Source organism: Dipodomys ordii, unplaced genomic scaffold (genome assembly GCF_000151885.1).
Source record: "Dipodomys ordii isolate 6190 unplaced genomic scaffold, Dord_2.0 Scaffold21, whole genome shotgun sequence".
Lineage (NCBI taxonomy): Eukaryota > Metazoa > Chordata > Mammalia > Rodentia > Heteromyidae > Dipodomys > Dipodomys ordii.
The window spans coordinates 12,485,149-12,499,160 of record NW_012267237.1 but is presented as its reverse complement, the minus strand read 5'-3'; positions in this window follow the sequence as shown (position 1 = coordinate 12,499,160).

The window sequence follows — 14,012 nt, the reverse complement described above, 5'->3', positions numbered from 1 at the left end:
ACAAGACACTATGTTGAAAATGAACTTTACAACTTCAGGTGAGAGGTTGAGGGGGGGAAGGGGAGTGTTTGGGGAGGAAGGATTTGTGGGGGGGGGAGGGATGGAAGGGGAAAATCAAAGGAGGGGGTAACAATGTTCGATAGGAAATGTACTCATTACCTTACTCATGTAACTGTAACCTCTCTGTACAGTAATTTTACAATAAAAAATATATCAAAAAAAGTAACAAAAGAAAAGAACTAAGCACCATTGAGCAGGGAGAGACTCCAGTCAGCCATATAAATCTGAAAAAGTACAACCAAGCCATATTTGCATTGAACCCTGGCAGTCAGCAATGGAGATAAAATCTGGATGGAATTAAATGGAGAAAGAAGTCTAAAAGTAAATAATAAAACCATGTTATATACATCTAAAAGAAACTTTTGGAATGCAATTTCTATAGGAATCGACATGTACAAAATGACAAGGAGGGAAAGCTTAAGGCAGAACTAACTGCAGGAAAATATAAATAAGGGAAAGGAAAATTTGTAATTTAGTGAAAGATCGCCCAGCAGAGAACATTGACCTTCAAAAGAGAACATTGCAGCCGATAAGAGAACAATTATGCAGTCATCCTTTTAGACACTGTATCTCTTTTCTCTATCTCTACATTAATATTTCTATTAAGTGAGCTCAGAGGAACAGAGTACTTATAAAAGCAGCCTAGAAAATGAAGAAGGGATTGATTATATGTTGGTTTATTTATTGGTAATCATACCTACAAACCTGACTGAAATTATGAATTATCTCGTCGTTACATTTTCCAAATTCATTTTAAGGTTAATTTTGATCGAAAAATAATTACTTTCATTTCCCTATTACCTTGTAGTCTCATATACTCAAACTATTTTCCTTTATTACTGAGGGAAATCTTTTTAAAAAGAAGAGATAAATATAAGCTAGAATCGCATATTATCCCCTAGGGAAGATTTCTATTTGCTTTAAGTAGAGGAGACAGACTTTAGCAATCTTGATCAGTTTAATTGTAACAATAAAGAGCTTTATAATCTTGGTTAAGACCTGTGCAGATACTTCTATCCAAGAACATATGTATTTCGGTACCAAATTGAAAATATGAAGGTTTGACTAGAAAGCCTCATGGCAAATATTTATGATTTATGACACACTGAAAAGACTTATTCCTGGGCTATTTTTTTCAGATACATATTTTTTCATATTGCTATATGTTCCTTGCTACTAGAAATATTTATTTTTAATTGCATCTTGCTAGATATTTTGGTTCTATAGTTTATTCCTAGTTTTAATCTTACAGGGTTAGTTGTTCATTTCATAATTTACTATACGTAGAAGTAAATATTTGAGGTAGAATTTCAACCAAAATTTAAAAAAAATCCTATATCTCATTGTTTTCCCACAGAGTCTCCAAAAATAATGTAAACTCTATTGCCTTAAAAAAAGAGCATTTACAAAACAATAAAAGATAGGCCACAAAACTCGGGAAAACCTTGGCAAAAACACATCTATAAAGTTGATGTCCAAAGGACAAAATTGAAAAGTGGCTCTGTGGCTCAAGTGGTAGAGCACTTGCCTTGAGCTGAAGAGCTCAGGGACAGTGCCCAGGCCCAGAGTTCAAGCCCCACAACTGAAAAAAAATAAAAGAAGATAGCTGTCTCCTGTAAAAATATGCAAATGAGAGGAACAGACATGTCAGCAAACAAGCTATACAGATGTTCAACATCATATGTCATTATTCAGTTGTGTATTAAAACAAGAAGATTTCTACACACTATGAAAATGGCCAAAGTCCTAAACACAGGCAACACGGAATGCTGAGAAGATGAAGATAATATGAGTAAAAATTAATAAAAAGAAAACACAGAGGTAGACATTGGAGTCAAGTAGCCAAAAAGCAAGGAACATGAAATGCTGAGAGAAGCAATGAGGACACTTATCTTCAATCTTGAGGAAAGCATGTTTCTATGATGTCTTGATTTCAAACCATGGCCTCCAGGAATATTTAAAACTTAATATATTTGACTACTTTTCAAAGAAATCTTTAGTTTGTCTTAAAGGTTCAGTAGAGTGAATTTCCATCTGAATTTCATATATAAGCACAAACCCCTCCAATTTGGGGACCTGGCTCTGGAGATATATTTGCTTTAGTTGATGATGAATTGACACTAATACATGCTTACCAAAGCTTATTCAGATTGCATTTTTGAAGTATTTCTAAATCCAGTGGATTTAGATAAAACAGCTACTGACATGTGTCCACCATTATGGTACTTTATGGAATAGTTTCATTACTCTTACTTCCTCTGTGACTTCGGGGCTCCTCCCTCACCTCCAACACCACCCCACGCCCAACAACTAAATGATTTATTACCACAAAACTGTTACCTGCCCATATTGTCAAATGTTAAGAATTACACAGTATCTAAATATTTAATATTTATTCTTTAATATTCATTTTATGGCTTCATAGCTTATTTTAACAGTAAATAATATTCCATAGTCTAGATATATCATCCTACTTTTATATTCACCTACTGCTATGAATGAACCTACTTCCTAAGAATAAAGCTGTTATAACCATACAAATCTGTTTGCGTGTTTTTAGGTGGATATAAATTTTCCTTAGGTCATTATGAAGAAGCTTATCATAATTCTTATAAAATGGCTGTATTATTAGCAGTAGTTAATGAGAGATAATTTTTTGGCTTCATATGTCCATTTATTTGGACAGTTGATTCTTCCAGAGTTAACTTTTTAAGCTCTCTGTATATTTTGTATATTAGATCATTGTCTGAAACATAAATGTTGAAAATCTACTCCAAGTTTGTGAACTTTCTTTTCATCTTGTTGACCATGTCCTTTGACATGCAGAAACCTTTTAGTTTGATGCAATCCCTTGTATTAATTCTTTCATATGTTTATTGTGCTTCTGGATCTATACTCAGAAAGTCCCTGACTGTCAAGAAGACTTATTGTTGTTCCTACTCATATTCGGCTCAAAGCAAGAGCTCTTCTGCTTGAGCCACAGTACCACTTCCAGTTTTTTAGTGGTTTATTGGAGATAAGAGTCTCAAAGACTTTCCTGCCTAGTCTGGCTTTGACCCACAATCCTCATCTCAGTATCTAGGATTACAGGCATGAGCCACCAATGCTTATAAGAATTTCATGGCTTCATGTTTTACATTGAAATCTTTGATCCATTTTGAATTGATATTGGCACAGGTGATAGATGAGGATTCACTTTCAGTTTTCTGCATATGAATAATCACTTTCCTGAGCACCATCTGTTTAAGAGGATTTCTTCCCTCCAGACTATATTTTTGGCTTCTTTATAGAATATTAGATGACTTTAGTCTGTGGTTGAATTTATGAGTTCTCTATTCTGTTTCATTGGTAATTAGCCCTGCTTTTCTGCAAGTATCATGTTATTTTCATGAATATAGCTCTGTAGAAAAGTTTACAGTTTGATATGGTTATACTTCTGGTATGACTCAGAATGATTTTGTGATGAGGCCTTTTGTGATTCCATATGTGTTTTTTGATTATTTTCTCTATTTCAGTGAGGAATGATGTTGGCATTTTGGTGGGGTTTTCATGGAATTTGTACATTTCTTTGAGCAATATTGCATTTTCATATTAATTCTGACATTCCAAGTGCATGACACATGTTGTTTAACCAGAAGCAATGTTTTATGGATTATATTATAACAATGTATGTGATTCTTTATTTCCCTACATGTTAATTTGAGCAGAATTAGTTGGTTCAGTGCAGAAAAATCTGTCCTTACAATAAGTGTCCTTTCCAGTGAGAATAAGATGTCACCTCTTTCAGAAAAGCAATATTTCCATGAAAATATTCACTCCAGGGAGTGACAGTATTGAAGAATCAGTCTTTGGTTTCTCCATTCAGCAGTGGACACAATATAGATAGTTTTAGAAAAGAATTCCATGTTGCTGAAATTCAGATCCCACAGTGGATGTATTCATGAGAACCTTGGGGGTTGCTAGCATGGACCAAGAAAGAGCATGACTAGAATTCATAGACTGGTGAGACCTTCCACATGGCTACTAATATACATCTCTGGTGGGAATGTGTTTTGTGTGTGATCATCTACATGATACAAAATATCTTCACTTATCTCATTCAGAGAAATATAATCACCTATTTTATTTCTTCCCAAAGGTAGAGGAGCAGGAGTGGGGATGAAGGACATTCGTGCACTTCTTCATAAACATGTACATGTATATTCAGAGACAGATCTGTGCCAAACACAGATGCTACCTTTGTTGACACAGTGCTGTTGTCAATGTTCAACTTTAAGACTTGGTAGGTAGGAAAATAATGAATTTGTGGAATATTTATCAAGCGTATTGAAAACTTGGTGGGCCACATTTACATCTTTATTCTCCACTAAGGAATGTATACAAGATTATTGTTTTATGGTTGTTTTATTGTTTTCATTTTTGTTTTTTTATACTTGTCAAAGGACTAGCAGTTATCTATGAAAGTTAGCAGGGGTAGCTGGGCACCAGTGGCTCAAGCCTGTAATCCTAGCTACTCAAGAGGCTGACATCTGAGGATCATGGTTCAAAGCCAGCCCAAGCAGGAAAGTCCATGATACTCTTATCTCCAATAAACCACTAGAAAACCGGAAGTAGCACTGTGGTTGAAGCGGTAGAGTACTCACTTTGAGCTGAAGAGCACAAGGACAGAGCCCAAGCCCAGAGTTCAAGCCCCACGGCTGACATAAAAAAAAAGTTAGCAGGTGTCACTCTCAAATCCTAAGTGGTAGAACTGCCAAACACCTACCTAATGACTACCAAATTCTCCAAACCGCATCCATTTATCACTGCTAGTGTAAGCCTTGCTGAGTCTGTTGGATCACATGGGTAAAAAGGGAGAAGAAGTTTGAACAGCTGTCAGCCTAGATTGGATTCAGAGCCTTCTATCTGTGCTACTCTAAATACTAGCATATTTCATTCCATCAGAGTGCCAGAATAACACACCAAATAAGAGTGCATTGTTTTCCAAATACAGGAAGGCCATGGAACATCGGAACATCTATATGGCCCTTCAACATTTGGTTGAAGGGCCATATAGAACAACATGTGCTTAACTTCCAGAGAAATATTCAAATATGGCTAATTCCATCAGGGTCACTGGAATCAGAGCCTTAGTAGAGCTCTGAGTATTCACTAGGTTTGTAGATCTTTTGGATTTTAAGTGTCCTAACATTAAATAATGCAAAGGCTCCTTGCTTACTATTTTCCAATAAATAAAAATGTCATAACTGAAATGTAAACTTGGAATATCACATAGAACTGCAACTGACTAAGATTCCTACAAACCAAATTGTATCATAGCTTGAGTTCATTGAATGACCCCACGGTAAGGCAGAAAAGGCACATATTTGACCATTGAAAGTGAAAACAAGCTATTTCTGGAGGCAGCTATTCACAAGACTAGGGTAAAAGGCACATTTCAAACCATTGTTGTATCAAGTACAAAGGGGTATGTTAATACACTCAAGCAACACAATCATTTACAAATAATTCTACAATAGTCTGCTGTTGCTCGGGTAGGCTAAACCGGGAAATGTAAGGACAAGCTTATTTTTGCCCTCGTCTTTCAAGCCTTTGATGATGACATGAAAATCAGCAATTCCTTTAAGAATTACCCATTCCATTCAGTTTACTAATTTTATAGCTACAGGAAGTTCTAGATGCTGGAATTTTGCTTTCCCCCAGTAAGAACCCTTAGTCTATAGAAGAGAAAACCATGTGTAGATTCTGCCAGTTTTAGTTGTTTTTATGCCAAGTATATAACCTAAACTAGAAAAATAGCCACAGAAAAGTAGAAGACCCCTCCCCTTACAGGTCCACAGTGATATGGACCTAAGCTACAACTCCATTGATTACCTAAAGCCATAAATTCCCACTTGGAGTGGAGATTGACAGTACCATTTTGGGATCAATGGTAGTTGAAATTATTGTCAGTTCACAACCACTTTCCAGTTCTCACGGAAACCTGTGAATATTTCCTTTCCTCAAATTCTAGTTGCCCTGATGAAAAATAATTAGGTTCCTTTTGGGAAAAAAATACAGGACACTTTAATGAATATATTTTTGTCAACACACTAAGGTATATTCTTTTTTTAAAATTGTTTATCTTTTTACACATTTTTATTGTAAAAATGCTGTACAGAGGGGTTAAAGTTATATGAGCATGGTAATGAGTACATTTCCTATTGAGCATTTTTGCCTCCTCCTTTGTTTCCCCCCTATCATCCCTTCCCTCCACCTCCACAACTACTCTCCCCACCCCAAGTTGTAAAGTTCACTTTCAATATAGTGTTTTGTACATCTCATTGTTACAATGGGTCAGCCTGTAACCTTATTTAAGCATTTTGGTTTTTTTTCCTTCCTAACCCAAATTACAGAAGTGTATATACAAGATGCAGGGCACTGACATCAAAGAAAAGAGGGATTATACTGTGGGGAAGGAACATACAAAGAAACAAAAAATATCACATGGTACATTATAAATACATTAGAAACAATAGCAAGAAAGAAAAAAGTTATTTGTGATTCTATTTGTGGGTTCATTTTGCTTTACATCATCTTATATGGTCGTCTGTACATAGCTTTTGGCCTTTTCTGCTTGTCCTACACATGTACTAGTTATTGCAAATAAGGGAAACCCTAGGACCTATGTTTCTTTGGGCCTGGCTTACTTCACTTAATATAATTTTTCCAAGTCTTTCCATTTCCTAACAAATGGGACAATGTCATTCTTTCTGATGGAGGCATAGAATTTCATTGTGTGTGTGTGTGTGTGTGGTGTGTGTGTGTGTGTATACCACATTTTCTTAGCCTCTAAGGTACATCATTTAGTATATATGTATATACATAGTATCTCCACTGAAGCAGTATCTCTGACCATATATCAACAGTGGTTCTACTCATCTTCATGGTTCTTATCCCCACAATTTCACACTCTTAGTTTTCCTTCCCACACAAGTTCTTCATATTTGTATGCAGAAATTGTAAATTGAAGGTGGCACTTTGGGGAATACAATATATGTGTTCATTAGTTCTAAATAGAACTCATATATTCCTCACTTCTAAGGATCTAGTGCAGTTTCGATGATAAAATCTAGAAGCTAAGAACTTCAAGACTCAGGTGTGAGTCGAGTGGAATCATGACTGTCTTGCTAGAAATTTCTTATACAGAGATCACAATTTCCTTAGATGATACAAAGCAAATTAACTCATGGATATTTTTAATACTGCTAATAAAAACGAGCTGGATTAGATGTTATTTCTTAATATTTCTTATTTCTGGGTGTGACAACGTGATGTCTCTTAATCATGATTGTAAATTCTTGTCATCCATTTACTTTCTCTTTTCTTCTTCATACTAATTGAGAAATAGAGGAAATGAACCAATTCCTTGAATTTCCAATAGACATTTTATGTGGGAAAATATAGCATCTACAAACTTACTTGTTAGATGAGTTGAACCCACCTTTTTAAGAGCTTTGCCATTTTTCATTTCTTTTATTCAACATTTTCTAGTAAACATTAACATATAAAAATAATGGAGATAATAGTGACCTGTTTTTGAAATACCACACAAAGTACCAGTATGTGCGGGAGAAAATGTAACAGCAATAATAAAATATTTTAACAATAATAACATCAACAATAGTATTTTATTAATAATAATAAATACCTTAACTGTCTTTGAATAATTCTACTTTTAGGAACAAAAAATGAACAACAACAACAAAATGAACAAAAAGTCCATCACATATGACCAAAGATAGGAGAGATGAAAAATTAGTATTTCTTTATCATAGGGTCCATAGAACATATTTTACATTTGTCAAAGGGTTCTAGACAGCTGTTGCTACTACTTAAGTAGCTCCTTTCCCTTGTTTGGTTAAAAATAAAATTGTCTTTTGGGATCCATTCTTCCCTGTGCACTCTAAATATTTTAGGGTTGTAAACACCTTCATATTTTCCAGCAGCAAAATTAGAGAACTACTACTTAGTTAGAATGAAGAGCATCCATTCTCCATTTTAAATTTTTAGATGCATCTACTTATTCCTATGCATTTTAAACACTTTAATTTTAGTAATTAAGTAACTCAGTGTAAACTAGCAACTTCTGTTGCTTGATCAACAATTTGCATGTTATCTAAATTACCAAATGAAACATTTTTGTCTTATTCTACAGGCATTTTAAAGTTTTCTTTTCAAGATGATATACTGACAAAACATAGCAAGAATGGGCCAAATAAATGCATAATTTCTTTTAGCATTACTTTTCCATCAACAAAAACAATAATAGCCTCATATCAGCTTGTCATGGACTTAGAAGAATATTTTTTCATCCTTAAAAAATACACTCTGGATTATTTTGGGGAAAATTTGTTCTCACAGGACCTCCTATAATATATGGACTTCAGTAACATAGATAATGAAGAGGAATTAAGTTATAGGACTAGACTGGACTCTTGTATTAAAGTCATTGGAAGGTGACTTTAAAGATGAACATCTAGATAACTTTAACAAAACTCTTCTTTTAATGATTGTAGATTTATCAATGTATCACTTTAAATAAGCATTATGTAATTATTTTGCCAGTTAAACAGCTCTAAAATGGAGGTGCACATCAGAATTTATTTCATCTCATGGTGGCAGATATGAAGCATTCATGATACATGCCAGGGACCGCAAAATGTCTAAATGTTTTCTATTACAGTAATAGGATGTCTACTATTGAATAGTTATACTGTAGCCATCGAAGTTATTCTTTACAGTGTTACTTTTTGACATATGAACAAAGTACATTCCATTTTATTTCCCCACATAACTATTTGCTTGGTTATTGTTTTGCTTCTATATAATGAAATTTTTTTAGTACAAGTGAAAAACCACAGCCATATTTCAAAAACTGAAGATTATGTTAAACTGAATTTAGGTCAGCTTGAATTGCCATTCATTGCATAGTAAATAGTAGTTTTTCATTTTCTCACTTAAATGATGATACATTAATGAAGCTGAATATTTTACTGAGCTCCTTCGGAAAGAAGAATGCTTATAAATTATTTCCTCAGCAGATCTCACGTTTTGTGACACAAGGTGAACCTGAGCGCTCCTGAGTGGAATGGGGACTCCATTGAATATTCTCAACCTATCAGAAGTGATAGTTCTTTGGCACAGCTGGTGATTTTATGAGTGACGAATATTATGCTGCTGTGCAAAGACAGAGCTCAGCACTGACGCTCTCTCAAGAACATGTGTGCCTTTAAAAAATTAATATTTCATGTCAATTCTCTACTTATCTAATATTTCCTAGGATTTAAATATTAAACTTACTTTCTTGTCTTAATCTAACATTGTCAAAATCTCTGAAGAAATTGTTTTAATAACACCTACAGGTTCGCCTGCCTTTAGTTTTTGAACAGTCTATTTTAAAACGATTTTACTTAATGGACTTTTTTATGTGTACATCCTTAAAAAGAGAAATGAATCAAATCCAGTGCTCTGGACTTAGTTTTTCTGAAATCTTGAAAATGTGCTGACAGGATCATTCAGCATTTTCCCTTGGTAATGTTCTCTCAGAAACATCACTATCTATTTGTACCCTACAACTCTCTTGGGTACCTGTGAATAGAACACAAATTTATCCATGCAAGCACTTGGATGAAACACAGGCACTTAGATGAGAAAAAAAAGGCATTTCCCTGCCTTTATTGACAGTTTATTGAAAAGGAGCATGTCCTACAGAAAAGATAGTCCAAATTCTCAATTGCATTAACATTTCTGTAGAAATAACATTTACTTCACTCATAATAATGTATGGATAACACTATGTGTACAATATATATTAGCTATTAAATCATTCATTAAATATTATTATTCAATATTAATAAACCTTGAATGAGCTGGGCAATGATGGCTAACAAACTAAGATTAACTACTTAGGGTGCTGATCTGAGGATCCCAAGCTGAAGCCAGCCCAGGCTAGACAGTCCCTGAGACTTATACCTACAATGAAGTACCCAAGAGCCAGAAGTGGACTGGTGACACAAATGGTAGAGTGCTATCCTTGGGCACAAAATCTTAGGGACAGCATCAATCCCCGAGTTCAAGCCCCAGGACAGGCACAAAAAAATGAATGAATGTAACACCATACTAACCTTTTAATAACTATATCAGAATTATTGGTTTGATTTTACTCTTTTGGTTTACTCATTATAAAATATTATTTTGGTATATATAAACTTTAACAGGGTGACATTTAATTGTGTGTGTGTGTGTGTGTGTGTGTTGATGGAAGAGGGCATGTTTGTGTGGAGAGATGAGTGTGAGGATAGCATAAGAATATAAAAGAAGAAATAGTTCATATAGTGACTAGATTTTTTGCAGCATTGCTTATTGTTAATAATCATCTGATCTCAGTGACCTGTAAAGAGTTACTTTTCCAATGTAACATTTTCATCTTAAGTTTTCCTTTCTTGTTTTTCATTTTCAAATTGGTGAAACATCTAGTATAGAGACAAAATAGAACATCGCATGCAAACATAGCTTTAGGACCATAAGAATCACAACCCTTTTAGTCAAATTCAGTACAAAGTTGCATCAGCAAGTTACCTTCTCCATTTAGGGTTGACAAGCATTTATGAACTCTCATATAAAGTACAGCTTTGAAACAGAAAGTGAGCAAGAAGCTATAAAATTGTAGGCCAGTGTTAGATCCTAGTTTATCATGCTTGAGGCCTTGAGTATAATACCCCAAAATAAAAGCCTACCTGAAATATGGTAGCTTCAGTATAAATTTATTCATTTATTCATTTATATGATTACTATATTAAATAGTATATATAATTCTACAATTTATGTATTATATCTTGATATATAATTATATGCTGTTATAACAATTATATTTATTTTATGTTATATAAATTGATATATGATAAATATATCATATATATACACAAATACAAAAACAAACTTATTTTATATGTCTATATACATATAATAAATAATAGAGGATTAAAATTTTCTCTAATTTTACTATTTTTATTATGGTTTGTTCAAAATTCCATGTATTTGTGTTTTTTAACCTAATGGTTTATGTGCTTAATGGTTATTGTGATGACAATTCTCACATCACTACTGAGTGTAAAGTACCTTCATTCTAGAGGAAGGTGCTTTTGTTAACTAATGATGGTTATATCTACATATTTGACATGAACTATAAATCCATTTTCAGAGGATACAGTGACAAACACACTTGTCTGTATTGTCAATAAATTGGACTAAATATTCTTTCTTAGGTGAGATATATTGTTCTATATTATAAAATTCCAACATAGGAGCTGCAGCTTCTGATATGAGTAAGGTCAATTCGTCTCAAGAAAATCAATCATTTTATCTCTGTACCCTTCATTTCCTTACCTATGAAATAACTAGGCATTCAAAAATAGATGTAAACAATCTTATAAAAATTTTGTAATAGTTGTAAACAATTTTAGTCTCTGTGTTTATATTCATTCTTGAATATGTTAGGAACTTGCATTTACACACTGTGATCAAGGTTGGTGTGAAATCCATTAGGAAATAGAATATTCATGCTGTGTGTAACAGGGCAAGAGAAGGAAACTGAGTAATGGACTCACAAATGTTTTCTAATAAAATGTTCATGAGGAAAAGCTATGCAGTCATTTTAAAATACAATGTATAGTGTCCTAAGAATGTGAAATCGCCCCATGAGCTAATGCAAAATGCATAACTAACTCTTCTCACGTATGCAAGTGCATACTTACAAGGTTAGAGAAACTTAGCCTCACTTAGCTAATGATGGTGATATCTACATATTTGACATGAACTATAAATGCACATTCAAAGGTTAAAAGGTGCATGCACAAAATTTACATCATAACACAAATTTCCTTTAGGAACAAAATTATTTAACTAGCATACCTGATATAATTATTTTAAGATTAATTTTTAAATACTCATTTATTTGATGTAACAAGCTTTTTCACTGAAAAATAAACACTCATTTTCAATCTTTTAAAAAATGTGTTTTATGTGGAAAATGCTTTGCATTTTCTGGTTCTAGTTTTTAATTCGTAGTGTGCTTTATAGTTAACGAATAATTAACATGTAAGATTAATTATTTTCATATACAATCACCTCAATTAACCAATTAAAACTGTTCTGTAAATTAGGCAGATATATAATACTGTATGTTTTTATATACTATTGTTTAATAAGATAGATGAGCAGAATAGCTCAATAACTATGGGCATATGACGATATAAGATGATGCTGAGCGAAATGAACTCCGAGACATGGACACAAGAAGTTTTTCTTTGTTGTTATTGTTGTTTTGGTGTACTTTTTTGTTTCTTTTGTATGTTCTTTCCCCTATGGTACATCCCCTGTTGTCAGTGTATTTGATTTCAGTGCCCTGGTATTGTATATATGTTTATATGAATTCGGGAGGGTAAGGGGAACAACAGAATGGTGAGACAATGGACAAGGGGGAATAAATGGAACAGGGATACTCACAAGACAATGTTAGAAATGATCTGTACAACTTGGGGATGGAGGGGTGAGAGAAGTGAAAATAGGAGAAAAATGAGGGAAGGGAGTGCTTATTACCTTACTTATGCAACTGTAACCCCTCTGTACATCATCTTTATGATAAAATTTTAAAAAATTAAAATATGATAGATAAATCCAAACAACAAACAATTATTTAAAATGTTCATTCTTTCAGTTTTTTTTTATCTTCTGACATAGTTCTAATCCTCAGTAAGTCAACTGCACAGTATTAGAAGTAACTGATAGGACATGGCACTATTAGATAGTAGATGACCAAAGGAGGTTTCAGAAGGATTCTGGTTTTACATGACATGTAAAAGACTAGGCAGCCAGGCACCCATGGTTCACACCTGTAATCCTCGCTACTTAAGAGGCTGAGATCTGAGGGTCACGGTTCAAAGCCAGACCGGGCAGCCAGACCGTGAGACTCTTACTTCCAATAAACCACCATAAAACCGGAAGCACGCCATGGCTCAAGCAGTAGAGCGTTCACCTTGAGCTGAAGAGCGCAGGGACAGCGCCCAGGCCCAGAGTTCAAGCCCCAAGACCGACAAAAAAAAAAAAAAAAGATTAGGCTGTCTCTGAAAATTTGGCAAAACTACTTATTATTTTGTAACTCATTAATGCAAAATGTCGGTCGTCCTGAGAGATTCACAATCTTATTCTTGCCCTTTGTGATTTTATTTTCATTTTAGGGCTATGTGAATTAAAAGCCACAGCACTGAATAATGATAATTAATATTAGCCTATACTTCACTGGCGGTTCAAAACAAAGTACAGTTTGAATTGAGAAATAGTCTAATAAGCTCAGAGTAAGTAAAGGTTTCATTTTCTAACTTTTTCTGTAATTGTAATTTCTTAGATCATAACTTTCCTATACTAGAAGGGAGTGCATTGTTTAATAACTAAATGCAGAAAGAAATCGATTTAAATAACAGAGAAAATTGTTTTTAAGCAAACTATTTCACTTCAACAAATATTTGTTTTTTTATTTTAATAAACTATGGATGGTATAAAGCATCCAATTTGTTGAAACTATTGTGTTTTGAAAGAATTTGCTTGTTTTCAAAATGTAAGTGTAATTTATTTTGAGTAATCTTTAAACATTTCAAAACCCCACTTCTGTTATTTTCAGATGAATTGTTGTTACTGTTCTTAAATTTCTATACGACATGGTGGAAACTAATATTTTTTAAAAAATTAACAAGAATTCGGATTTACATTCTCCTCTACTAAGCAAGAACAAACTTAGAACTGCCTACATAATGATTATTTCAGTGATGAAATAATCATCACAGTGTAGATTTAATCACTTTGTAAAATAACTACCTGGATAAATTAACATGGGATATTTTCTGTGATACATGTTA